The sequence below is a fragment of the Mustela putorius genome, unplaced genomic scaffold (assembly GCF_011764305.1).
Source record: "Mustela putorius furo isolate JIRA1106 unplaced genomic scaffold, ASM1176430v1.1 tig00000788_pilon_pilon_pilon, whole genome shotgun sequence".
NCBI classification, from domain to species: domain Eukaryota; kingdom Metazoa; phylum Chordata; class Mammalia; order Carnivora; family Mustelidae; genus Mustela; species Mustela putorius.
In genome coordinates, this window is record NW_025421481.1 from 11,016,529 (window position 1) to 11,038,283 (window position 21,755).

General features: G+C 46.5%; 1 long non-coding RNA gene across 7 annotated transcripts; it reads right to left on the minus strand.

Annotated features, from left to right (window-relative positions):
- Window positions 1-665: 665 nt before the first annotated feature.
- On the minus strand, window positions 666-17,934 carry LOC123393292. 7 transcript variants are annotated; one of them, XR_006608044.1, is made up of 8 exons: window positions 12,418-13,591; window positions 10,442-10,549; window positions 7,529-7,596; window positions 5,346-5,591; window positions 4,165-4,519; window positions 2,276-3,080; window positions 1,849-1,927; window positions 666-1,098 (listed from the first exon to the last, which is right to left on the minus strand). It is a non-coding gene; the product is annotated as an uncharacterized LOC123393292 (long non-coding RNA). The 7 variants fall into 7 exon arrangements; XR_006608043.1 differs by lacking the exon at window positions 12,418-13,591 and adding an exon at window positions 17,795-17,934 and having other exon boundaries at window positions 2,276-4,519; XR_006608046.1 differs by lacking the exon at window positions 12,418-13,591 and adding an exon at window positions 13,640-14,626 and having other exon boundaries at window positions 2,276-4,519.
- Window positions 17,935-21,755: the final 3,821 nt, after the last annotated feature.

Sequence of the window (21,755 nt, forward strand, 5' to 3'; positions counted from 1 at the left end):
AAAGTCCATGCAGTCATTTCAAGAAAGGGAGAGGTGAGGAAAAGCCTTCCTTGTACTCACCTAACCAGGAAGCTTCATAGCACTTGCAGGTACATCCTACGAGCCAAACTAGTCACGTGGCCACACCTAGCCACATGGGATGCTGGGAAATGGACTTCCTTATGCCCGTCTAAAATTTCTATTACTAACAACAGCAGGGGAATGGTAGTCTTTGCCAGAGGGTGAGCCAATTTGTGCAGTGGGAAAAGCACTAACAGGTGTACGGGTTGCCAAAGGTGGGGGGTGCTCCTCACCTGCAAAATCCAACAATAATTATAACTACCCTGAATTTCAGGTTTTTCAACTCTAAATAAAACAACAGCACTAATTCATTTAGTGAGCAAGCTCTGTGCTCTGAATGCTATACCATATACTTACTTTATGTATGTGATTTAAGGGCACCTGGGTGGCTCAGTCAGTTAAGTGTCTGCCTTTGACTCAGGTCATGATCCCAGGGCCCTGGCTGGAGCCCCGCATCGGGCTCCCTGCACAGAGGGGAGTCTGCTTCTCCCTCTGCCTCTCCCCCAGCTCTTGCGCACTCTCTCACCCCCGCCCCCCAACATACATACATACATACATATATATATATATATATATATATACATAAATCAATAAATGAATCTATCTATCTTGATATATGTCATTTAATCCAGTCTTCCCAACACTTCACACCAGTGTTCTTGTCACCCCTTTCCTTTTGGAGAGAAGGAAACTAAGCCTCAGAGAAGTTAAATAAATTGCTCAAGGTGTCACACAGTGAGCGGGCGAGTGACGCAACCTGAGCTGGGCTCACTCACGGACTCCACAGCCCGAGCAGGAAACCCTCCCCCCTCCGCGCAGCAATCCTAGAGCTGAGGCTGTCCTTGTCTCAGTGCTGCATCTGCTTTGCCCCCTTGTCGCCAGCATGAAAGGTGACACAGTGGATGGAGCACCCGGTTGGTTCCCTCCTCTTTCCTCAAGGAGGGCAGCGTACAACGCTGGGGCTTCAGGCCTCCTGGTACAGAAGCTGGCTCCCCCACGGGGGCTGTCCAGAAACAGTTCATGGTTGCTGGAGACAGGCTGGAGCCGAGAGGAGGAGGAATCCAGGTTTGAGAAGAGAAGAGGAAAAAGCAATAAACTGAAAAATCACAGCTCTGCAGGCAATGGAATCTATTACTCAGAGATTAAAATGTCACAAGGAGTACACGTCAGCTCCAGACCTTGGAAAAGGTTTTTTCCATCATAATTACGGCTTGCCACCAACACAGGACTATTTCCCTTCCTGGGGAGGAGACTGCCCAATTTGATGTCTTTCTAGCTTTCTGCAGACCTCAAAAGTTGCCGCTTACGTTTATTCGTCGTATTAACAATGGTCCACACCAATGGGCACTTACTGTATGCCAGCTACCTACAGCTTATTATGCCTTCAATAACCCTGTGAAATGGATACTCTTCATTCCCGCCCCCCATCTTACAGATGAGGAAACTGAGGCACTGAGACATGGGTTAATGTGCCTAACCTCACACAGCTGGTAAGAGGAAGGTCAACATTTGAGCCCAGCCCATCTGTTTAGAATTGTGATCTTAAACACTCTTGGAAACTGCCTCTTCACTGCCCTATTCTATTCGTGGGAAAACGGGAACTAACACAAGTCCTCCCAGAAAGAAACTGGCAAGTCATTCCTTTTTTTTTTTTTTTTCCCCCTTTCACATTCAGGCACAATACGAGCCAAAAATCTAAGGCATGGAGAGAGGAGCAAGAAATGTCAAATCCAACCCCAGCAGGGATTTGTAAACTAAATTAAGATTCACATTCAAGGGGATACTTACTAGTTAACCTTTAAAAATGATGTAGAAGGACATTCTTAAGTTTGTGAGGTCATAAACCATTTGTACCGTGTGATTTGCACTAAAAAAAAAAAAAGGGTTTTGATCATACACACACACACCTAAAAGTTTGCACATGAAATCACCTCGAGTCCTTCTACCCAAGTAGCAAGGTTATGTACAAACTTGTTCCTCTGATATCCCTCCATCCCATTTCCACCAATGTTCCTCTAGGAGTTCTCTTAGAGGTGATTAAAGTTCAAGGTTTTTTGAACTCAAAGTTCTCAGGCTCGTGCTTAAAAACACCTGAAAACCAGGCTCAGCGACCATGGCCTCCATCCCAACCAAACATGACACCGTTTCCTCTTTTTTTTTCTTTTGAGACAAACTTACACATGTAGAAGAGCTGGAGAAGTGTACAAAGAATTACCTTTTTTCCTAAAGATTTGGTAGAAAATCACCAGTCTGATGGCACATCGTCCCTGAATACTTCCGTATGGGATTCCTTCAATCAAGAACATTGTTCTGTGTAATCGTGGGTCGGCTTCCATCCAAGTCAGGAAAGAAACACTGCTGTACTGCCGCAGTCTAGTCCTCAGCCTCAGCTGAGTTGTGCCAATTGTCCCAATCATGTCCTTTATGGCGAGACAATCCAGTCCAGAACCAGGTTACCATGGGTTGTATCTTGTCTCCTTCAGTCTGGGATAGCTTCTTAGCTATCTTCCATGACCCCTGACGTCTTTTGAACAGTTCAAGGGTAGTTATGTAGGAGGATGTCCCTCAGATTGGGGCCGTCTGTATGCTCTGACTTTGTTCAGTGGACCCCAGGGTGGAGAAGGTAAGCTGCGAGAGAAACCGAAACAGGTTTCTGACTCACAGGTCCTGAAGCGAGTACACGGCACACCTGGAGGGTTCACACCGGGGGCTCAAGGCAGAGGACAGACAAAGATAGAGACAGAGCTTGGACCACATGCCTTTCTCAGACTCCATGGGTGTGGTGCTTTGGGGTCCCCCAGGGAGGACCATATCGCTTAGCGCAAACCAAAACAGTGGGCAGCTACCAAGGGCCCAAACTCCTTAGGTCTTTGGCTTGGCATGGGAACCCATCCCTTAGGGAAAGGCTGTTCAGATGTGTTCAGATGGGTTGCTGCTGTGGGAGAAAGTGAAAGGTGCTTTGACCGTTGCTGAGAATGTGTGTTCTTTCTGTGTGGGATAAAGAGCAGGCCCAGGAGTTGCTGAGAAACAAGAGGAAAAAGGCATTAAAAGGAAAAAAAAAAAAAAAAAACAAAACACAAAAAACAGAAACAAAAACCTCAGGGACTTCAGCCTCCCATTTGGAAATCATGTTCTCCTCCATTATCATTACTGACAAGGGCAAGGATGCTGGGCCTGCATTGCAGCTCTGGCTTTCAAATGCTGGCGAGGCCAGGAGAGCTTTCATCGGAGTCCGCAGGCACATTTCTGAGGGGGCAGCAAAAGGAAGCTGGTCTTGCTAGCCCTGAGTCCTGTCTGCCCCGCTCCCTCCGCCTCCTCCAGCTCCCTCCCTTCGTCTCTCCAACAGCAATTAGCCAAGATTTCAGTGAGACTGAACTTTAGGAAGAGTGGGAGCCTGGGAGCCCCCTAAGCTTTTTTTTTTTTAATTAAGTTTTTATTGTGTAAAATACACATGTCATAAAATTCACCATTTTAACCATCTTTTCAATTGGCATTAAGTGCAGTCACACTGTTGGCAGCCATCACCACTCTCAATCGCCAGCACTCTTTTCATCTTGTGAAACTGAAACTCCGTACCCATTAAATAATAACTCCCCTTTATTCCCTGCTCTGGCCCCTGGCAGCTACCATTTTTCTTCTGTCTCTGTGAATTTGATTACTTGAGATACCACATCTGAATGGAATCACAGAGTATTTGTCCTTTTATGATGGCTTAGTTCCCTTAGTGTCATGTCCTCAGGGTTCATCTGTGTTGTAGCATGGGTCAGAATTTCCTTCCTTCTCAAGGCTGAGCACCCCCCCACCCCGAGCTCTTAAAAGTTATGTAACTATATATGTCTTCTGGGGCTGCACAGCAAAATACCACAGACCCGGCGGCCAAAACAACAGATACTGATTTCCTTGCAGTTCTGGAGGCTGGAAGTCCAAGATCAAGGTGTCATCTGGTTTCCTCTGAGGCCTCTCTCCTTCGCTTGGAGGTAGCCACCTTCTGGCTCTGTCCTCACACGACCTTCCATGGGGTGCATCCATCCCTGATTCAGATTTCCTCTCTCTGGTTCACCTCTCAAATTGGATGAGAGCCCACCCTAATTTTAACTTACTTACCTCTCTGAAGGTCCAATCTAATAATACAGTCACATTCTGAGGGACTGGGGTTTAGGCCTTCAACATATGATTCTGGGGACACACTTCAGCCCATAACCTTCCTGAGAAACACATTTCTCCTCATGGCCCCCCTTCTGGGTGCTGGTTTGGCTTATGCCCATGAAGCATGTGGCGTGCACTGGAGCACAACAACTCTTCTGTGGGACCCGCTGGCATCCTTGCTGTGTTTTCCCACATCTTCGTGTGCGTCCTTCTAGCACCTACTGGGTGCTCACTTGACAACGTGTGTTACGCTTCCATCTTGGGTTGAGTGGGGGCTGAGGCAGCTAGTGGAAGAGGACTCAGAATCACCTCACTGTGGGAGAGAGAAAAAACAGGGAGGCAAATGCAGACTTCATCTGCCAAACGACCCTGCCCCAGCTGACCCGGGATGACAAAACTGACTCAGTTCATGATGAATTGTCGTAGCGGTTACAAGTGACTGGGTGCCAGCCCTTGAACCAGCCTTTCTGTAGGTATCCCATTTAACCCTCAAGTAGCTAATATTCTCATCCTTACTGCTCAGATGAGGAAACCGAGGCCCATAGAGTTTATAAGTAGCTTGTCGAGTCATGTAGATTGTGTGTGCTAGAGATAGTATTTAGGCCCAGAAGTTCCGCGAGGTGAGCCAAACAGCCTCAGAAGACAATGGCATAAAAATTACTTATGCCTGTGAATAACGATGATAAAAAACCACTTATATAATAATGGGGTATGGTGAGAGGATTGGATGCAGGCTGTTTTTCTTTCATTTAAAATTCTCCACTTCTTGGGGCACCTGGGTGGCTCAGTGGGTTAAGGCCTCTGCCTTTGGCTCAGGTCGTGATCCCAGGGTCCTAGGATCGAGCCCCACGTCGGGGCGGGGGGGGGGGGGTCTCTGCTCAGCAGGGAGCCTGCTTCCCCCTCTCTCTGCCTGCCTCTCTGCCTGCTTGTGATCTCTGTCAAATAAATAAATAAATAAATCTTTAAAAATAAAACGAAATAAAATTCTCCACTTCTTCAATTGTGTCTGTGACATTTATTATTTTTGTTTTAAGAAAAGACTTTGCATGTTGAGGTGCTTCTCCCTTGAGGATGAAAACAAAATCATACATACTTCCTCTCTGGTGTTGTCCATAAAGAGTTGTCCTGTTTGTCCTCACCTGGGATTTTAAGAGCAAGCAGCTCCCTTGGTCCTCATCAGTAATAGATTTTTGAAACATGAAGCTTTTTTCTTTTAACTTTTTGCTCTTCTCTTTCTCCATCTCCTCTTTTTTCTCCTTCTCTTTCTTTTTAAAGCAACACATGTAAAAGAGTTTGTACCAGCTTATCCTTGGAATATGTGTGTTGCAAGCTCTGGGTCCATCATGTTCCAAAGTGAAGATGGATTATCTTGGATTTGAAGAGTTCTGAGAAGAATCACAGAGGGCTGGGCTGTTTTGTTTGTTTTCTCAAGCTCTGAAGGCAGTAAGAAAACCCTAACTTCATCACACTCTCCCTTCCAAACTGATTTCTAAGTTGTTCTTCTAAGAAATCAGTCAAGTCCTGGTTGCTGGCGGGGGGCGGGGGGACAGTGGTAGGGAGGGAGGTGGGATTATGGACACTGGGAAGGGAATGTGCTATGGTGAGTGCTGTGAAGTGTGTAAACCTGGCAATTCACAGACCTATTTCCCTGGGGCTAATAATACATTATATGTTAATAATAAATAAAAAATTAAAAAAAAAAAGAAATCAGTCAAGTCCCTATAAAGGACAGCAAGAAAATCCCTCCAGCCACACACTGTCTAACTTCCTGGTTCCATTAAAACAACTGCCCTTTTCATAAATAACTTCTGGTGTCTTTGCCCTAAACCTTGGACAGATTTTGATCTGAAATGATCAAATTCATATGAGATGTAGAACAGCAGGCGTAATTAAATATATCCTCGATGCTCTCCACCAAGACCCAATCTTACTTTGTAGCTTAACCTAGATCTCAGTGACATCTCCAACTCACTCACCATGTCAACACCAAACTGGCCGTGAAACCAGTTACACAGCACTGTCTGAGTCATGTGGGTCTCCACACTCTGCACTGGGGGACCACCGTGCCAGCCACAACTGTTTGCTTAAAGACATCTGATGTGGGCTGGACTTAAAGAGGAGACTGTGAGGCAGCCTGGGCTAAGCATGTGGCCCCGCTGGAAAGCACGAAAGCAAGGCCCAGAAAAATAAAGAGAAAGACAGGTAGGAAGAAGAAAATAGGGAAGAGAGGGAAGCAGAGACAGAGCGTGTCCTAAGCAGGGAAGAACTGCTAAGTACAGAACAATGGTTTTTCCTCTTTAGAGGAGACCACACTCCAGTAACTGGAGTTGCTATGGTTTCCTGAATGGTTTTCCAATTTTCCATGAGGCCTTAATATGTCACTTCTGAGATGGTTTTCTTTGCGAACTCACTGCATGTAAGTGTATCTCTTTCAAAAAACCACAACTGCTGAGGTATCCTCAAGTGTATCATCGGCTTGTGGTTCTTCTGGGTTTTTTTGTTTGTTTGTAAGTGGAAAAAGCCCAACACTTTTGTCTAAAAATGAATCCATAATTTTGCCTCCCAGACCTATTCTTTCTCATGGGTTGCCGACTTTTGATATCACTATTCCAATTGTTAGGTTTCTCCCATTACCTCAGTCTGTCTCCAGTATGTGGAATCTGTCAGTCCATTTGCCAGACCCAACAAATCTATCTCCATGATACAGCTCCAAAATCTCAGGGTTGGTAAATAATCTTCCCATAAAGGATTCCTCTCCCCATGGCACTCTTAGCAGACATTACTAATAGATCACCGCACTCTATCTCATGTCCCTTAGCAAGGCTAAAAGCAATAGTAGCTCTATTCTTTGAAGGCTTCTTATACTACATACTTACTGGGTATAAAACATTTATAGCTACTGGGCTAAACATTTTGCATGCCTTAACTCATTTAATTCTCGTTAAAAAACAAACAAACCTGTGAAAACATACTATTGTTTTTTTCCATTGGACAGGTAGAGAAGAGACTGAGAGAGAGGAGAGAAATATCCTGGCTTCTCCTCGCTTCCAGCCCTCCCGTCTTTCCCTATGGCCTCCCACTTACTGACTCCAGCTGCAGCCAGTTGGCAGGGCAGTCAGAGAAATGTAGTTTGCAGGAGTCAGCTTCTTGCAGGGCTGAGCAAAGCGCAGGACGGGATTGGATCTGAGACCAAACAGAATGACTGGCAGGGGGCCTCTCCTGATTTCACAGCAGAAAGGAATGTGTCCTGACTCTGAAAACGCAAAGCATTCAATCCAGAAATTTCCTTCTGTACTTAACACTTTTTTTATCGAATCGTTACCTATTTGCCTTTGTGTAGAACAGGTTCACTGGTCTTTTCTTCTTTGGTCTGTAGGCTCTCTAGGTCTACTGGGAAGACACAAGTGTGAGTTAGTGTTCTCTTGTCATATTGCCTAACCCTGTGCTTTGCTCGATAAATATTTGTTAAGTGATGAATGATATTCAGTGCGTGTGCTCCTTCAGACTGAGGTGTGTCGTGGGGTCTCAGGGGGTATGCCAAGCCACAAGACAAACACCTTACAATGTCCTTGGAGAGTCCGTTTCGCAGTAGGGTAGGTAATTTTAACCATAATTTTTATATAAAAACAGCCAAAAAACGAAGTCAAATAAAATTTACATGGTTTTTTATAAAAGATAAACTAAATTCATTTAAAAATAATATGCTCTTCATGTATTCATTGTGTTTGCTTGTTTGTTTGTTTTCAACAAATATTGGCTGAGCTTATTCTATAAGCCAGGCACTGTTCTAGACAGACATGATGCCTGCCTTCCGAAATTTTACAGTATAGTGCAAGCATCAGCAACATCCCCTAGAGGACCCGAGAGCAAATGTTTTAGGCTTTGTGGGCCAAACATTCCTTGTCGCATGACTCAACTCGGGCAGTATAATAGAAAATCAGGGCAAAGGAGGGCTGAATGGGAAGAAATCAGAGAGGGAGAGGAACCATGAGAGACTCTGGACTCCCAGAACCAAACTGAAGCCTACAGCAGGGAGGGGGGTGGGGGGATGGGGTAACCGAGAGCTGGACACTAAGGAGGGCAGGTGTGGTGATGAGCACTGGGTGTTATAAGCAGCTAATGAATCGTTGAACACTTCCACAAAAACTTATGATGTACCATATGCTGGCTAACTGAACATAATGAAAAAAATAAAAAGAAAGAAAGAAAAACCTAACTCAAAAAAAAAAAAAAAAAAAAAAAAAAAAAAAAGAAAGAAAAGAAAAGAAAGGCAAAAGAAAAAGAAAAAGAAAAGCAGCCATAGGCAGGAGAGAAACAAGTGGGTGCTTTGGGTTGCAATAAATCCAGATCACAAAATCAGGCAGCAGGCTGGATTTGGTTTGCTGACCCTGCCTAGTGGGGAAAAACGACACCAAATAATGTATGATGCCACACTGTCAGAGAATTAACATACTACAATATGCTCCATGGGAAAACCCTGGCAGAAGTCACTCCATCCAGGAACAGGTCAGGCTCCAGGGGCGTGCACCCTGGACAGTCTCAGGGAGCCCACTCAGAAGGGACACTAGGTGGGTTTAATGCTCTCTTGTCATAGTCTGGATATTCTTTATCATTTTATTTTTGAATTCGTGAAGTCAGAAGGAACACGGGAGAGTAAGCAAGTATGGAGAGGCGCTATGCCAGGCATCAGTGGACCCATGGGCCGACTCCAGCCTGCACGCAGGCCAGTGGGCAGCGCCAGCGGCTGGCCCCGTAATCAGGTGACAGTGGGCACCCCTGTGGCTGGCAGGAGCCCTGGGGGTTGACAGCAACCGAGCAGTAGCTGCAGTACCCGTTGCCACAGGTGGCGGCAGCGGTGGCAGCCGTGGGGGAGGGGCCGCCCTGGGATGCACCCCAGAAAACCGGCTTGCGGCTTGCGTGTCCGTCCCCAGAGCCGGTCCCTGGAGCACCTGCAAACATTAAGGGTCTTCTGGCACGCAGGTAGGCAAATCTGTCAGCAAAGTATTACAGAATAAGTGTTTGCAATGACGTTGTAATAATGGATATCCAGGAGTTATTAACATTGTTCAAAGAATTTAGAATTTCTAGCTTTGAAAACAGTTGCAGCATTGCAGACCAAATATCCATGGGCCGGGATATGGAAATTAATTTTAGAGCTGGTCCTAGTCGGGGCGCCTGGATGGCTCAGTGAGTTAAGCCTCTGCCTTTGTCTCAGGTCATGATCTCAGGGTCCTGGGATTGAGCCCTGCGTGGGGCTCTCTGCTCTGCCGGGAGCCTGCTTCCTCCTCTCTCTCTGCCTGCCTCTCTGACTACTTGTGATCTCTGTTGGTCAAATAAATAAATAGGATCTTTAAAAAATAAAAATTTTAAAAATAAAGATGGTCCTAGTCAACAGAATAATAAAGTACTATCTTCATAGAAAGTCTCAGATAAACCAACAATAATAAGGAAGATAGTCTTAATTTTCCTTGGATTTGAAATCCAGTGATAGAATGCATAAGAGGACATTTTGAATTATATAAAAATCATGAAGTTGCTTTTGGTTTCTTGTATGTCCTCCACAAGCTGCAGGAATCGTCAGAGGAAATGGCAATATTAAAATATTAAATTTGTATGTAAAAATCATATAATTAACACGAGTTCAATAATATAATACTACTTGACTAGTATTACTTATTATATTCATAATATTATAAATAATTTATTATTTACAAATAATATAAATTCATATATTAAATTCAGAACATAAAAGTGATTTGTATGAAGAGTTAACTCTTTTTAGAAAAATGGTTCCACAGCATCATTACCTCCAGATGTACTAAAATTCATATTTCAAAATAATTTATGAAAAATGTATCCCAGTGTTGTCACAGCCTATAAAATATGCTGCCCCAGCCATAGTCGCCTCTGTAGATCTGATTTCAACTGTCAAAATTAAATTTATCAAAACGTTTTTGTGACCTTGCATTTACCAACGGCCACTAACATCACTTTTCATTGCATGAACTGAAAATGAAACTGCTGAGAGTAAAAATGTTTACAACCTAATGAATGAATATGTAGGAAAACAAACCAGAAAAATCTTGATATCATATCAATCCATATTATTTATTATATTATAAAAATTATGACATCAAAATATGTTTTGGCCATATTGTTACTCATATATCACTACTGTTTTTATTACATTTTATGAAAAATAAAATATTTTTAAAAGAAAAGCTTTATATTTTACCTTTGTCCTTTCTTTCCTACTTTTGAAACAAGGGGCCTGTATTTTCATTCTGCGCTGGGCCTCACAAAGGATGCGGTCAGCACTCTCCAGGCATCCAGGCACACTTTCCTGGGGAAGCAGAAAGGCCCAAAAGTGAGAGGGAGCTTGTGGCACCAGACTGGAGTGTGGCCCCAGTACCAGCTGCATCACCGTCACCTGGGATCCTGTTAGATTTGCAGCCTCTTAAGCCCCAGCAAAAGACTCTGTGGGGGGACCACAGCAATCTGACGTTAAGCCCCCAGGGGATTCTGATGTACCCCCAAGTTTGAGAACCACCGCTGTCGGGGACTGAGAGGTGTGTGTGGGCTGGGAGTATGTGAGGAGGCAGGACCAAGTCCTGAAGGCCATAAGGAGGCAATGGAGCTTTGAAAGCAGGAGTTAAAAGCAAAGTCCTTACACAGGTCACAAGGCCCTCAAGGTTCTGTAGATCTTGTCTTCCACCACTGTCTACCTCAGCCACACAAAGCATCCTTAGACTTTCCATAAGGGAGAAATACACCTTTGCTGGGATAAATCATTGAGATTTCATGGCTTAGTTGTTACTGCACCTCAGCCTGGCCTAGCCTGCCTAGCCTTACTACTAAAGTCATTATCAAGAAGCAGTGATCGGTGGGCGCCTGGGTGGCTCAGTGGGTTAAGCCGCTGCCTTCAGCTCAGGTCATGATCTCAGGGTCCTGGGATCGAGGCCCGCATCGGGCTCTCTGCTCAGCAGGGAGCCTGCTTCTCTCTCTCTCTGCCTGCCTCTCCATCTACTTGTGATTTCTCTCTGTCAAATAAATAAATAAAATCTTTAAAAAAAAAAAAAAAAGAAGAAGCAGTGATCGGGAGGAAACTCAGAAAAAATGAATCTTCTGAGTAATTCTATTATGAAGGAAGAGTATTTGGTAGTTGTAAGGAAGATCCCGTACCTTCTTCACAGCTATTAAGTATACAAAAATGCTACCAGCATAAAGTCCCAATGGTAAAACCCAGAAACCACGAGATGAATGCATAAAAGTAAACAGATAGGAGGCAGAATCTACAAGTATGGGCTATGAATTAGTCTGTCTGCGTTTGGAAACTCAGCTCTCCCACTTACCTTGAACAGGTTAATTAGCCCCTCTGGGCCTCGGCTTCCTCATAGGTAAAAAAGGATAATAGCATTAGCTACTTCACAGAATTGTTGAAGCGTTGGATGCTGTCAGGGGAGTCAGTCCCGGGTTCTAAGGGCCTGACATGTACTAACTCCTTAAATCTTCAGAGCAGCTCACTGAGATAGATACCATTTTATCCCCGTTTTATAGACAATGAAACATGCACAGAGAGATTAAGTTACTTGCCCAAGGCCACACAGCTAGGGAATAATGGAGCTGGGATTTGAACCCTCAGTCTGATCATAGGGGCAGGGATGAATCGTGAGCTGGGAGTCGGGCAGACTTGAGGCAAATCTCAGCCCCAACACCCACCAACCGACTTTGAGTCAACAGCTTAACTTTCGGCAGTCATGATTTCTTCCCTCACAGTAGGAAAAGATTAAAAATATACATATACTTAAAATCTACATCAGGGTGGGCCAGTTGGGATAATGTATATAAAGTACCCCCAACTCCCACCCACCTGGCCCAGAGTAGACACTCAGTAAATGTTCGTTGTTGTTGTAATGATAAAGTTCTGCATGGACACAGCCTGAGCATGTGTCTGGAATAGGGTCATGATAAGGTGGAACATTTGGTCTTTGTGATCTGCTCCCCACTGGAATTTATGGAAAGACCTATTTCAAAATCCCCACTCCACTAAGGACAACAAGGTAGGTGTGGGTGTTGGTGTTGGGGGTATGGGTCTGGGGGTAGGATACAGCCTCAGGTTTGTGTCTACCTGACCCCACGGTAATATTGGTCCAGCTGCCGCCACCCCAGCTTAGAGACCTGTTTCTCCTGAGTGGCCAGTGTTGGTTTTACCTGATCGAGCAAAGCAGCAGAAGATCCAGGCGAAACAGGCAGCCAAAAAAGCAGTATTTCTCAGGGAAATGACACTATGGAACAATCCTAATTCATCAAGCATTTTAGGCCCTTCAGAAATGTTCGTGTTGTCCTGTCTCTTCAGCACTTCCTGTTTCTCTTTCACTTCCACCTTTTCCTCCTTCACAATGTGTATTTCCCTTTTTTCCAATCTTTCTCCTTCCTTCTTCTTTCCTACCCTCCTCCTTCCCTTCCCAGCACCTCCCCCGGCAACTGGTATGGTTTTTCCCTTGTGTTGAATGTTCCCTGATATTAATTTAACAACTATGTCAGTGTACCCCCAAGTAAAATGTCACGTTGAATAAATAAAAACACATGACGCCCAGGTCAATTTGAACTGCAGATAAACAGCTAATAATATTTGGAGCATATTTACACACACACACACACACACACACACACACACAAAATTTGTTATCTTCCTGAAAGTTAAATTTATCTGGACATCTGATATCCTATCTGGCACCCTACCCCCAACTAACTGAAGCCCAGTGTGTTCCTAAAATAGCATTGGTCCTGTGAGCCAGTGGTTCTTGGAAATAAAAAAATGTTCCGTACCTACTCCATGATAAGCTTTGTAACTCATAATTGAAAAAAGGCGAGTAACCAACCCTTGTTTGGGGTTGAACACCCCAAACAAGAAAGAGGATTTCATCTCTTGCTTTTATATGCTGCTTACATTTTCAAGCTGTTCCTCTCAGGGCAGCTGACTTTCTTGGGGCATCCCCCAGCCCTGCCAGCCGCTGGGACACCCCAAAAGTTGGAAAAGGCTGTAGGTCAGAGAGTTCGGGTTGGGGGTGGATTGTCAAACTTCAGTAGGAATGTCAGGCCTCTGTTAAGGGAAAAGGTTACTTCTGCAGTGGGGGAGGGGGAGCGGGTGAACCACAGGGTTTTCCTTTCCACATCACATCTTTGCCTCTTACCTGCCGCATCTTCAGAGTGACTGGGGGGCAGTGCTGGGAGGGGTGGGCAGAAAATCCTCCCCCTTTCTGAGGACCCTTTGGCTCCGTTCGGGAGCGAGGCTGACAGGAGGGGCGAGGGCCGCAGCTCCCCCAGAGGCTGAGGTCGGTCCCCTCTGACCATTCATACCCCCCCCCCCCCAGCCCTGTGGCCCTCCCGCCGGCTGGGGTCTGAACAAACACAGCGAGCATGTGAAGGTCACCGAGTCGCAGGAGGCTGGCAGAGACGTGTGACCGCTCCCCTCGCCACTGAGAAGGAGAAAGGCTGCGGACGACTCCAGAAGCTGCGGGGTTGCCGAGGCCAGCGAGCACAGCTCCCCTTCCCCAGGGGGCCGGGGCGGCCGGCCCGCAGCCGGGCGTTGCCGGTTCGGAGCTCCGAGCTCCAGGCCGGGCTTTGTGCTCTCCCGGCTGGAGGCCCGCCATCCTGATTGAGTGAATTTCCAAGAAAGCAGTTGACAGGCTTGGCAGTGCTATTCCTGGAAATGTTCAATAGGCCATCTTCTGGCAGGGGCTGCCGCTGCCGGCTGGGTCGGAAGGGGAGAGCGCGTGCTCCGCGCCCCCTCCGCCCCGCCCGGCCGGTTCCCAGGAGCCCGGAGCCCCAGGCCCAGGCCGCCGAGTACCACGGGCTGCTGCCAGCCGGCCTGCTGCGAAGTGCAGCCAGACGCCCTGCGACTAGAAATTAGAAACCCATCAGCTCCGGCGGGGGACTCTTGGCCACCGCCAAAGGGCACGGGGGACGCGGCTTTAACTCCTGTGGCAGTCCCAGAGGGGAGGCCAAGACTGTGGCGGAGCAGAGGACGCCCAGGCAACTCGGGGGGCTGGAAGCTGCCTCTGCGACGGAGCCCACTGTGGACCCCGGTTTCCGGGCCTCAGCACTGCCCGGCTGTGTGGGGCCGGATGCTTCCTTGCTGGAGCCTTCCACGCATTCTAGGATGCACACTTGGCCTCCAACCACTAGGAGCCCAGGAGCACCTCCACCTGTCTTCCCTCCCCCAGCTGGGACAACCAAAAATACCTGCAGACCTTGCCCTATGTCCCCTGGAAGGCCAAGTCACCCTGCTACACAGGAAAGGAGATGGGGTTTCTTGGGAGGGGGCCGTGACGCCAGTGACTACAAAGACAGTGACAGAATCTCAGAATCTGGTCTCCAGCTGAGCTCTGTGATGCCTGGCAAGTCACAGAATCCTTGGGCCTCAGTTTCTTTGTCTCTAAAATGGGAAGAAAAACAAAAGCAAATGCAGGGAGTGTGGCGATCAGCTGCGGTAATGCCCCCTCTTGCCCTCTGAGAGGTAGAACGTACCACATACAACAGTGGAGCAGCCCAATCCCAATGGTGGGATCCTTCCCTGCCGCAAAGAGAGGGCTCTCTCCCTCTCTTCCAAAGGAGAGAAGAGTTGAATACTGATAAAATTCCCAGGACTCTCAAATTAAAATAAACAAGTGCTTTAGAAAGCTTTTCTCTTTACTTTTTTTTCCCCTTCTGAATTCAAACAAGATTAAGAATGCTATGACTGCCTGAGGTTAATGAACTGATTTCCTTTTGTCTTCCTTGAAGGAGGATTTCTATTTTCTGTTTTAATCAACACCTGAGCAATTGTATCCCTCCAGTGAAAAAACAGAAAGGAAGGGAGCAGGAGTGTGTGGTGGGGTCCTCTGTTTTTTCCCCTCACAAAATTAGTATCTTTTTATTTCTAATTAGTGACAAAAACTGATGAATGAAACGCCACAGCCTTCTAGAAAGATGCTGTTGCTTTAAATGAGCTTTACTGTTATATAATTCTCTGGCTGACTTCATCCCACCAGCTTTCAAGGAACTATAAAGAAATCTTTAAAGGCTAATATTTCTCCTGTTCACACTGGCAGAAAAACACAAAGGAAATGGGTAACCTGAGCTTCCTCAAAGAGCCAAGTCCTTGAGGACAGGACTACACGTATCCCCTACCCCAGTCTTGGGGTCCTTGTCAAGCTCCAGGGAGCCACTGTCCTTCTTTTGCGGCTGTGTATGTTGGAAGACCCAAGGCCACATTTGCTTTGGGAAACAGGACACTGTGATTAATCAAAGAAAACAGAAACAGCTCCGTTTTCCATAATGGGCCCATCGAAGGGCTTTTCTAGGAAAAACCCTGATCAAGCTGTTCCTTCTATTTCCCTAACAGTGAACAGCCGGGAGTGGGGGCTGGCGGGTATGGGAGGAGGTACCCATGGAAGTTTATTCCCAAACAGTCCCTTCCCAGAAAAAGACTTCATTATTCTACCTAGCTCAAAGCACTGGGCATCTACTGACAGCCAGGGCCCTGTGGAAGAAAGTGGGCCTTTTCTTGCTGAGACATCACTGTCCATGCAGCAAGGACTCAGGTCCTCACTGGCATCCACGAAATCACTCTGATCAGACAGAATTCCCAGAAGAGGACTTGGGCAAGTGAGACTCTGAACCAAACTAATGGAGAAGGGTCAGAGAAGGCAGCCAGGCTGCACTGTTATAAAACCAGCTGGCACATGCTCCTCTCATTAAAAACAGATACAGCGTGGTTCTGGAACCAAGTAAGGACAGGGCTGGGATGAGGGTGAGGAAAGTGAGGCATCACGTCCAGGGCAAAACTTAAAGGCACCGGATAACCCCAGCAATCACATAAACCACATAAATGACACCTTGATGCAATAGTTCAACAACTCAAAATTAATGCCCCCCAAATCCCTGATGAACAAAATATCAAAATTTAAAGACAGGGTCTGGTTTCACACACATCATGTATCTCCAATGACCAGCACTTGACTTCAAGCAGTCTCCTGGCTTTAGAGGGTCTCGGTGAAGCAGAGTGACCCAAGGAGCCAGGACTCAGACTCAGGGACAGAAAAGCAGCCCACAGCTACATGGCCCTCAGCATAGCCCCAGGCTCTCTGAGTTTTGGTTCTTACTTACAGAGTGGTCTTAGTGTTGGCCACACATTCCTCACAGGGGGGTTTTAGGACCAAAGAAAATCTTGTTCATGAGAGCATTTGATAAACCCTAACCCATGGTATTCTCGAGATGTATAACAAGGCATAGCAACAAGACTGGTAGAGGCAGTAGTAGGCAAGATGGGACATTTTTGGTGAAGGAAGAGAGAAAAGGCAGGAGGGAGGAAAAGGCTGTGCCCTGGGCCGTGTGTTGGGAGGTGGGAAAAACCAGATTCTAGATTCTGACTCGACTTCATGTCTCGGTTTAGCTATTTTTAACTGTAGAGCTTTGGCCCAATTTCCAAGCTCTCTGTGCCTAAGTTTTCCCAGTCTTAAAGTGGGGATAATAAAGAACTGACACGAAGTCGTGTGTGCATGGCACCTCTGGTCCAAGCTGGGTATTAACCACTTACACACACACACACACACACACACACCTCCCTGTGTTCCCACACCCCTCCCCCCAGGCTTCTCCCATTAAGAGAAAAGAAAAGGAGAGAAGCAGGAGAGGCAGAAAGAATATAACCCAAGATTGGAGGAGGCAAGAGAAGAGAATCAGGGAGGTAGGGGGTAGGGAGGAAACACAGGAAAGGAAGGAGGAAGAAAAGGAAGAGAAGAAAGTGGGGATATTCAGGTCCTGTCCTGAGCTGAGCGCTCTCTTAGAGCAAGTCCCTTCCAGTTGCCCAGGAAACAACCATAGAAAGAATCAAGGGCAACAATGTATTTAAGATTTATCTGTGATGACACACACAGCTCTGATTCACTTGCTTTACCTGCTGTAGAATATTCTCAAACATGCCTGCATTTCTATATCCATTCTCCCAAGGGCGGACATTTAAGTCGTGTAAGGGGTGTTTTGATTCATATCCGCAATGTTTGATTTCTTAAGTTGGGTGAAGGGATGAAGTTCAATCGTTTGGTCTCTTTTTCCCCTTGTCTGAAACAGTTGAACTCATCTAGAACTCCTACTGAATCGGCTCAACTCCCAGGCCTTGTCCTTCAGGTCCAGGCAGGTGGGATTCCTGGGAGTGGCTGAAGGGTTCCAGCAGCCACCGGCCCCACAGAGGGGACAGGGCCTCTAGTGGCTCTGCCTACCCTGGACAGGCAGACGTCCAGCTGCACTAAGACAGGGCTCACAGGCCTGTGGCTTCCCAGACGCACGCAGCTACCTGAGATCTTGCCCTGATCCAGAAGCCCTAAGGCTGGGCCCCACAGGCAGTTCCAGACCCAGTGCTAGGATTTCATAGAAGCCTTGGAGGAGAGATGCTTCAGGGGAAATACTTTTCTCCTTGAACAGCTAAGCTCCTCTGAATGGAATCTCTGTACCTTTCACAACGGAACAAAGGGGAAGGCTGTTTGCAAGCTTGGGGAGGCGCAAGTCACAGTTGATCCCCTGGAAATCAGTTCATGCATTTCCTTACCGAAGAACTGGAGAAAGAAGAAATGCCAAGAATCCAAAAGAATAAATCTTCTGGAAACAGTTCCTGTTTGCCTGTGGAATGTGTTGCTCCTCCCTCCTCTTCTCCAGTAGCTTTGTTTCTTAGAGACTGTTTGCTTTGGCTACGACCGACCGGAACCGCTCTGCATTCCCCAGCGTCCACCTGCTCTGAGCACCGGCCTCAGGCGGCCAGCCTGGTACACAGAGAGTCCACTAAATCATGACTGGGCTGGGTGATGAGAGTGAGGTGCTAGCCTTGGGCACAAAGTTTGAAGGGATGCCCCCAAACTCAGTAGTAACTGACGTGGGTATATATTTTAATGCAGTATTTTAACAACTTGTTAATGCAAAAATAATCCATGACGAACAAAACAATCATATTTCAAGTAAAGGCTGGGTCAGTAGAAACTCCTGAGTTGAGTGCAACATCAAAGTGCTGGGATCAGCTCCTCGTCCCACCTCAGCAGGCCGGGGAAGAGAATGTTCCCGCCAGGCCCAGAAACATCCATCCACCCCACAGCAGGATAACAGGGCCCAATCTCTACCAACCACCTCAACCCACAACCCCCTGCCCAGGGACCCACACGCAGCTCTGGGCCTCTTCCCCCCCCCCCCCCCCCCGGGGGCTGCTCAGCCTCCTGCCCCTCCCCCTCGTACATGCTTCACGCATAACTGTGTGTTAACTATTCACTCCAGTGGCCCCCAAACTGAGCGCTGGAGGACATCTCATTTAGCTCAGACCAATTTTTTAAAAAATCAGTTCCTTGCCAACATTAACAAGTTGTGAGAGTCTCACAAAAAGACCAAGTTGTGGCCTGTCTCTAAAAATCCAAATGTCAGGGTGCCTGTGTGGCTCAGTCAGTTGAGTGTCTGCCTTGGGCTCAGCAGGGAGCCTGCTCCTCCCTCTCTGCCTGCCTCTCCCCACCCTAATTGTGCACTTTCTCTCTCTCTCTCAAATAAATAAATTAAAAATCTTTTTTTTTTTTTAAATCCAAATTTCCAGCTCATCTGGAAAAATCCAAATGCTTGACAACAAACAGAAATAATACTTCTGGTTGAGATTTACTAAACGCCGAGCATAGTACTCCGTGCTGGAGACATTTTTTTCCTGTATCAACGCTCACAGCCATTCTGTACTTACTATCCCCCATTTTGTAGATGGTGAATCAGAGGCTCAGAGAATTGAAATAACTTGTCCCAAGTCACACAACTAATAGGCAGTGTGGCCGGGCTCAGACCAGGGGAGTTTGACCCGACAGTGCAAGTTCTCATTCTTCTGTATCTTCCAGCATCACCAGGGTGGGGACTAACGGACTGTTTTTCAAGTGTGTTCCAAGAAGCCTCAAAGCCGCTGGGCAAAGGGCCTGGCTGAGTGTGTGTGGGGTGAGGGGGCTAGCTCAGCCCCCAGGGCTCCCTCTTTTGTCAGAGAAGTTCTTTTTGTTTTGTTTTGTTTTTTAGATCATCTTATGAACTGGAGTCCCATTCAAGAATTCTTTGGGGAAAAAAGTCCACTGTTCAGAAACAAAAACAAAACAAAGCCCCAAGCCCAAATGATCTCGGTTTCTCTCTTCTTCTTCTTCTTTTTTTTTTTTTGTTATCTCTTCTCTACTTAACACGTCTTCCTGGACCAGCAGGAAAACTTTCTCTCTTCACCTTCGAGCAAGTGCTGGTCGAGCCACCTCTTAAAACCAGTGAATGACCACATGTCCTGAGACTAGGAGCCATGGAGCCAAGGCGTCCCTCCAAGACCGGCGGAAGGTAGAGAGGGGCGCTCTGAAACTGTGCTGAGGGCAACACAGGGTGGGGAATGCCACCGAGAGGACAAGGGGAATGGAGTAAGGACACAGGAGCCAAAACCACGGAGCCTGGCAGATGCTGTCCCCGTGCCTCTCTTAGGTGAAGCCCTTTACAGATTGTCATGAATTTCAGGCCATCATGGCAGTCTGGGAATTGAGTATATTCTTTACAGAGTGTCAGGAAGGGGGACCTCAAGGCCTTATAGTGGGAAGGGCAGAGGGAGGAACCAGGGCTGAGCTCTGTCACAGCTTGGCACTTCAAGACCTTGGACATATATAAAGTGTGCATTGCGTCTCTCTACAGAACTTACCCAATAGTCCTAGGGACACAGGGAGACTACTTTAAAAACATAAAGGGACTTGAGAATGGACGTCTGTCTTAACTATGTGTGTATGGTCTGACACATACAAAGCAAGAGAAAGTGGGAGCTTCCAGACCCTCTCTGAAGGCAGGACTGCTGAAGCTAGCCTTGCCAATGGGATTTTCACCTTGGCTTCAACAGCCATCCATTTGCCAATGACTCAAAACATCCAGAATCTGTTCAAATTCCTCTCCTGAGATGCCAACCCCATAGTTCTTACTCTGTATTGAACAACTCTACTTAGGGGTCTCATACACTCCTCCAGAAATTCCCCAAATGCAACTTCTCCCCATCTCTCTGAAACCTGCTTCTTCTGCAGTGTTCTCATTCAGGAGCTGCTCTCCGCATCCATACATCCCAGAAATTTGGGAGTCATCCTTGACGGCTTCCCTACCTTATTCCTCATGGTTAAGCAAGGAAAGACTCAATCCACCCCTTAAGGAGCTCTTGAATCTACTTCTCTTCAGCTCTAACAGTGTGACCCTGGACTGGACCATCTCATCTCTGACCTGGATGACTACAGTTGCCAACTCTGGGTCATCCTGCTTCTGGTCTTGTCCTCCATCCTATGCCTCATGCTCCAAATCACCACACAGATCCTTTTGAAATACATACACATACACACAGAGTGATGATCATTCTAGAACATAAGTTATGATCATTTCAAATCACGCTTAAATCCCTTGGATGGTTTCCAGATTTTCTTAGGACGAAGTCCCAACTCTTGACCATGGTACACAAGGTTAGCCCCCCTCATCTCTCCAGCCACCTCTATTCTCAGTCCTGCAGCCAAACTGCATCTCTTTCAGTTCCCCAGACACGATCCTCTCTCCACCTCCACTCCTTTTACCTGTTCCTCCATCTGCTGACTATACACCTCCTGGGATGGTCAATTTTATGTGTCAACTTGGCTGCGCTAAGGAATGCCCAGATTACTGGTAAAACAGAACTTCTGGACGTATCTGTGAGAATGTTTCTGGAAGAAAATGTCATTTGAATCAGTAGACTGAGTAAAGATCTCCCTCTCCAATGTGGGTGGGCATCTTCTAATCGTTGGGTGTCTGAACAGAACAAAGAGGTAGAGGAAGGATGAATTTGCCACGTGCTTGAGTTGGGACATCCATCCCCGAACCAGGACTTATACCTTTGGTTCTCCTGGTTCTCAGGCCTTTGGACTCAGACCGAATCATACCACCAGCTTACCTGATTCTCCATAACTTCATTCATGGCCTCCGTAACAGTGTGAACCGATTACTTCTGCTTCTCTTATGAACCCTAATATACCCCCATGAACTCCTATTCATCCTTTAGCCTCAGTGTAGATGGCACTTTATCCAGGAAGCTTTCACTGACTTTTGAAGACTGAGTTAGCTACCTCCCTGTTGCATTTCCACAGCATCTTGTCCTACTTTCACTTTAACTCTTCTTCTAGAGGACATGTTAGGATTCCTTGTTGTTGACTTAACTGCTTTTCCCATCAGGTTGCAAACTCCATGAAAGTTAGCATGTATTCTATTCTGTTTACAGTTGCATCTTGGGAACCTATCCCCAGCACACAGTACGTGCTCAATAAATTCTCATTTTTCTGACTGAAGTGAACAGACTACTAAAAGTATGAGTCTTTCAGTAGAAACATTAAGAATCCTACTGGGAAAGAGTATGCTTGCTAAGGAAAATATTTCAGTCAGATGTGCAAGTCAGACTGTGCTCTAACAGTACCAAGAACTGACTACTAATGCCTTGGCAATTTGCTAACTTCTCTGCTTCCTAGAAGTTCACATATTTT